The sequence below is a fragment of the Leptosomus discolor genome, chromosome 4, assembly GCF_034619465.1.
Source record: "Leptosomus discolor isolate bLepDis1 chromosome 4, bLepDis1.hap2, whole genome shotgun sequence".
Taxonomy (NCBI): Eukaryota; Metazoa; Chordata; class Aves; order Leptosomiformes; family Leptosomidae; genus Leptosomus; species Leptosomus discolor.
Window position 1 is genome coordinate 82,454,928 of NC_141394.1, and position 6,000 is coordinate 82,460,927.

The window sequence follows — 6,000 nt, forward strand, 5'->3', positions numbered from 1 at the left end:
AGGCGAGGTGGCTCGCTCAGCTCCAACAGAAGCAGGGAGCTGCTTTTTTTTTTTTTCGGGTGGTCTCGCGGGAGCCGCTGGACGGCAGCGCGGGTCAGTCGGACTCCGTGTACTTTCCATTCGGCTCCGGCACCAGGTCTCACGTTACTCGCTTTGTTTTAACTTTAGCTGAACTCTCGGAAAGTTTCTTTTTAAAGGTTGTGTGTGAAAGCACAGAAAAGGTGTGTGAGCGCGTGTGTGGACTTTTCTCTTTTTCTTCTTTTTCGTGGTTTTTGGGGTTTTTTTCTTCCCCCTTCTGAACGCAGCCCGGAGTCTCTTGCGAAACGAAGCGGGTTGCTGGAGCGGGCTTGCATCCCATCGGCCTGGCTGAAGCACAGCTTGAACCTGCAAAGCTCCAGGCTCAGGCCCTTCCACGGGGATGGCGAGGCAGTGTTGTGCTAAAAGGAGCAGTGCAAAAATGTTGATGTGTCACTAAAACAACTTCTTAATAATAGGAATTATTAAAGAAAGACAGAGGTGGGAGAAAGCGATGGATTTCCAGGTGGTACGGGTGGCTTCTTGGCATCCCTTTCCCCCAGATAATTTTAGGAGCCCTGGTAGACCCCCAGCTCCAGTCTTAGCCAGCATTTAAACACCATGGGTGCCTGTCACATGCTGCCCAATGAATAGGAGAGAATAGAACAGAATATTTCAGTTGGAGGGGAACGACCATGATCATCGTGCCTGCTGGGGGACGCTGCTGCAGCAGACAGCTTGGGGGTTGCTCATGGCTTCTTCTCTCCATGTTCCTCTTGTGCCGGAGGCTTCACACACCGATTTCAGACTCTCGTGGTGAAATGGTGCGGTTGGTATGCTGTGTGCATCCAGTCCCCTCCTGGCCTCCTGATAGAAATGGGCTGAAAAGCCCCTAAATAAATCCAACTATGTCTTTCTGAATGTTGTGGTAACAAGTTATAGTACCTGGGTAGCCTTGGTATTTTATAGATGTCCAATCTATACATTTAAAAACGATCGACTGTGACAGCAAAAAGGATGTAAAGGGGCAGAATGGCAAATGGCTTTCTGGCAAATATTTCTTTTTTGAAGGTCTCCCTCCTCACTTGCACAGGAGAGATTTCTGATCTATCCCAGCTGGAAACGAAAATTTTCCTTCACACCCAAATCCTTACTTATAGCATGTTCTTGATTATCGATTTAACTGCTGATGTGCGATTTTGATTGGATAAAATACAAATGATAAAGGTTTGCATGAAAAAAATGACAATCAGAGAGGCTGTGGCTCAAGTCTCCAGCAGACCCGTGTGTGTTTTCTTGGAAACAAACAATCTGCAGTGTCGAGACACAGAACTGGGGGCTGAAGGGGGTTCTAGCTAACACGTCTCTGCGAGGCTTCACACTTGTTCCGCCTGGTGGTTTCACAAGAGGATTGCTGAGTGTGTCAGAACCAAGAGGTGGTCCTTCCACTGTGGCCTGAGCTTCCCAGGGGCAGTGAAGACCAGAAAGGGCAGTCTGCAGCGCGCAGGGTGAGGGCTCCATGTGCTTTTCTCAAACAGCTTCCCAAAGTCCACCATTAGGTGATATGAAATTAAATTAAGGTAACGTTGAGCATGACCTCGAGTGTCATACTACTGCTAAGGAGCATGGACTCCGAAACATACTCTTAGAAGAGTATCCAAATGACCTTACCTGTGTTCTCCAGTTTGCGTTACTGTTTCATGTCCTCCTCCAGCACTCGGTAAAGTCAATGGTTGTCTTCCTTTTGACTGCGTTGGAGGCTGGATCAGGCTTTTTTACGCTTTTTCAGTATTTTAAATATAGATGGAATATATATGTATATTTGTTCTGAAGTACCGTGTTTGACCGTTTGTTATGGCATGAACAGTTCCTCTTTCAGTGTAATGAACACAGTTTTATCTGGCATAAGAGCTATGTTTAGTCTACATTCACATATAGCTTTTCCTTTAACAATATTTGTCTAATTATGGCTACACGGCTTCGTTTTGCTCAGTAGGGAAAGGCGGGTTTTTTTGGACGTGCTTGTGCGTGGTGGCGGTGGATTGCATCGAGCAACCCCGAACAACCACAGATGTGCACTTGGGTGCTCATGAGATGTCAGAGCAGCTGCTGTGCCCCACCGTACCAGGTACCTGTCTCTGACCACGGCCGGTAACATGTACGGAGGGAAAGGCTGAAAGAAGTGGGGTAGGTGTAGACTGACCCTTTTTGCTGTCTAAACCTTACGCTCGGTCTATGGGTTGGCTAAGGAGGTCCCGGCCTGCTGGAGCACCAGGATTATTTTTTAATCACCAATGGAGTTGCTGTGCATCGGCTTGTCTTGTCCTGTTCTGTGGATCCTTCTCTCTTGGTGTTGTGGCTTGTAAAGCATTTAGGGAAGGAGAGTTACGGGTTGAAAAGGTGAGGGAGCGATGGAGAACGGCCAGCGGTGCTGCTGGTTAAGCTTGGCTGACTCCAAGCGTTGTTGGGCTGCAGACCACAAAAACGCAGAGCCTCGTCGTGAGTCGGGTGGAGGATGTCGTGGGTGTCCTGGGCTCCCGTCACGTCAAGGCACTGGACACTATGGCAGCACTTCGCCTCCCAGAGGCGACCAGCCCAAAGCTCAGTTTCTGGCTGGTCTGAGCCACCAGCTTCTTCTGCAGAAGTTCATTTTGAAACCCCATGAATATTAGAACGGCTTTTACAGGAGTCTCATTAAGACAGACATTATTGCATCTATTAATAAAGCAGGACATTTCCTCTGCTGGATATCCCTAAATCCTTTCGTTGATGGGCAGCACGGGAGAAAGCAAAGCATCCTGCTCTCAGGGTATAACTCCAGTATTGCTGGGAGTTAATATTGATTTCTTTTTTCTAATGGGGTGCAACCAAGTCACCTTAGAGACACACTCACCTGGTCTCACTTAGAGGGAATCATCCCTGTGCTGCAGGAAAGCAAGAGGCTGTGCCTCGTTGAGACCTAAGGTGAAGTTTTCAGAGGATTTTTTACAAAGAACAAGTCATGGGTACTTCAGCCTGAGTTATCAGCCGCCCCAAATCATTTTATTGAGTACCATGATGGTAAGAGAAAATAATCTGGTGGTCTGATGAGGGGCAGGGGGGATAGAAAGTTTTGTCAAAGCGAGTTCCTGTGTTCAGCAGAGATGATTCATTGCCTCTGGTTTATGGACGGCACAACACCGCGGTGGCGTTGCGCTCACTTGAATCCCCGTCACGCGCAGTAAACCTGACTTGTTCTTGCCCAGTTTCGGTCTGACGGTTACATTGCTGCAAGCAACAGCTACCTTTGGCTCCATACCCTCCCTCCCAAAAACCCCTTCTTCCTTTAATCACTCCCATAGCGATGCGAAACCTCTGATGTTCATGATGCTGAACAAGCCTGAGATAAGACTAATCCATTATGATAGAAATATATTTAAAAAGCTGTGTTCAGGAATTGCTTTTCAGTGACTGGGGAAAGGGAAGTGGCCTCATTCACTTTTACAGTTTAGCTGGTCTCTCCTGGCGCTCACGGGGCTGTCAGCCCCCGTCTTCAGTGGTGCTAGCTGCCGAAACACCCACCAATTCACCTCAAATGGCATAAATCTGTGTTTTGGCTAAACCAGCTGGGATGGCACTCTGCAAATGCCCAGTGGTGAGGTTTCTCCTTTTTTTTTAATTTATTTTTGCTTTGCTGCGTTTCCTGTTTTCTTTTTCTTAGCAGAAATAGGAATAAGTCATTTTGAGTCTCAAGTGGGTTCCTTGGGCCGGTCTCATCTGAGACATCACACTAGTTTTTGGAGGGTGATTGGGTTATGAAGACGGGTTTTGTTACCGTTTGGGCAATGTCTGCTCTTGAAAGAACTGCTGTCACAGAAAATGAGTGAGATGTTTTTAATACGAGGTTTTATTAAATCGAGCAAGCATTACATGTGCAGGGGCAGACTGGGGGAATGCATCTCTGCCAACTTTCGCAGACTTCTAGATCCATCGGGTTTATGACCAAGAAGGGACATGAGATCATCCTGTCTCATCTCCTGAATACAGGCCTTAAATTCCATCCTTTTACCTGTGCCTTGTGCCCTGTCATGTGAATTCAGCAAAAGCATGTCTTCCAGCAAAAGCCTCCCATCTTGAAGAAATCAGGCGGCTTAGAATCCACCGCTTCCCTCAGCGGTTCGTCTGGTTAATCACCCTCACTGTTTATTTCTACTTGTAATTTGTCTGACTCTCAGCTATTAATTCTCGTTCTGCCTTTCACCACCAGGCTGAAGAGTCCTTTAGGACCCCTTGCGAAGAGGCTTACGCGATGTAATCAAACCAGCTCTCGGTCTCCATTTTTTGATAAGCCAAAATTACGGAGCTCGTGAAGCCTCTTGCTTCTTCAGCCTCTGAATGATTTCTCTGTGTGTTTTTGCTCGCAATCATTCACTGATGCACCATCCTTTTAAAAATATGGGACAGGAAAACTCTGCCCAGATTTCCCTTCTCCATCTTGTTGGTGGAGAAACCACTGAGGAGAGCTCATCTTCCCCAGAAATGTCTGCACTCGTAGGTCACACTCAATTTTTCCCTTTCTTTCACAGCTTTTGTGATGGAACCCATCATCAGGTAACTTGGCCCCTTTGGACCTTAGATCTTTGGTCAAGTGGCTGGTTTTGGGAGACGTGTCCAACATCCCTGCTTTGCGAGGAGAGATGTGGGAGCTGGGTGAAAAGACCTGTTATTTGTAGGAGCTCAGATTAACAAGAGCTCCAGCTTTCTCCTTGTGCTGCCTTGTTCTTGTTGCAATTTTGACTTCTTCCAGGCTTTTAAGTTATCTGACCTTTTTGTTTTTAATGTTATAGGGAAAGGTGGATTTGCCAAACCTGGTCTATTTATCTCTGAGTTGTTGGAAGAGTGGAAAACTGGTGAGAGACTGGGCTTGATTCACATGGGCTGGTGGAAATCCAGGAGAGGATGGAAGAGAAGATGATGCCGCTGCTACTGAACCAGAGCTGCTGGGGCAGCCAGTACCTGAGCTGAAAAAGGTGCTTAATGGCACTGGAGATGCTCACCCCCACGTCGTGTCTCCTGAGGCAGCTGGATCAGGTAGGTGCTCCTAAACTTCTCCACTGGCAGATGCAACCCAGCTCAGATGCTGGGTGCTCCCAGCAGGCAAGGTGGGTGCTGATGCTGGCGTCATGGTCCATTTGTCTCCCCCAGCACTACACAGTTTAGTCACAAGAACTTGCACAAACCCATCAGAAATGGCTTTCCAGCAGGCTCCAAATTCCTATTTTTTTCCCTCAGGAAAGCTCTGCAGGCTTACCCATGCCGAAGTCCTGCCCCGTGCTTGGGAAGGATTACAACAGGATAGATTAATTAATTAGTCTGTTTGGACCAAACAATGGTTTCATGGCTAAATCTTTATGTTGTGCTCGCACCTGAGCATGACTTGGCCAAACACAACCTTGGTACCAGGGTCTGGTGGTTGCACGAGCCTGTGATGTGGCCCGGGAAGGTGCTGAGCCCTGGGCACACGTTCCCAGCTCTTCACATCCAGCTCAGAGAGGGAGAAAGGAGGAGTCAGCAGTGGCCAAACAGAGGAGCTCTGCAGCAGGTCTGATAACCCGGGCAGGTTCACACAGCCAGGCGATTCCTCTGTCTGTTAGAAGAGTGGAAACCAGAGATTAGACGTGGGCAGCCCTGTGGTGCAGACACCTAAACAGAGGGGACGTGCAGTGGTGTTTCCATGACCCCAAAATACCGGTCAAGCTCTCCCAGCTGCCCAGTTCGGAAGTGCCAGTCGTCCCTCCAGCGTGACTCCAGGGCATGGTCTCGCTTTGCAGTTTGTGGTTTATTTGCTGTCTGGGTGCTACCGTCGAGCTGAGAAAATATTCCAGGCCTGGCTGAACTGTGGAAAGAGAAGGCCACACGGGCTCTGTCTGTATTTTTTATGGATCTCAGTTATGGGCTAGGGTCAACCTCAGGAGTTAATGCCAGCGGTGAAGCTAACTGCCTGCC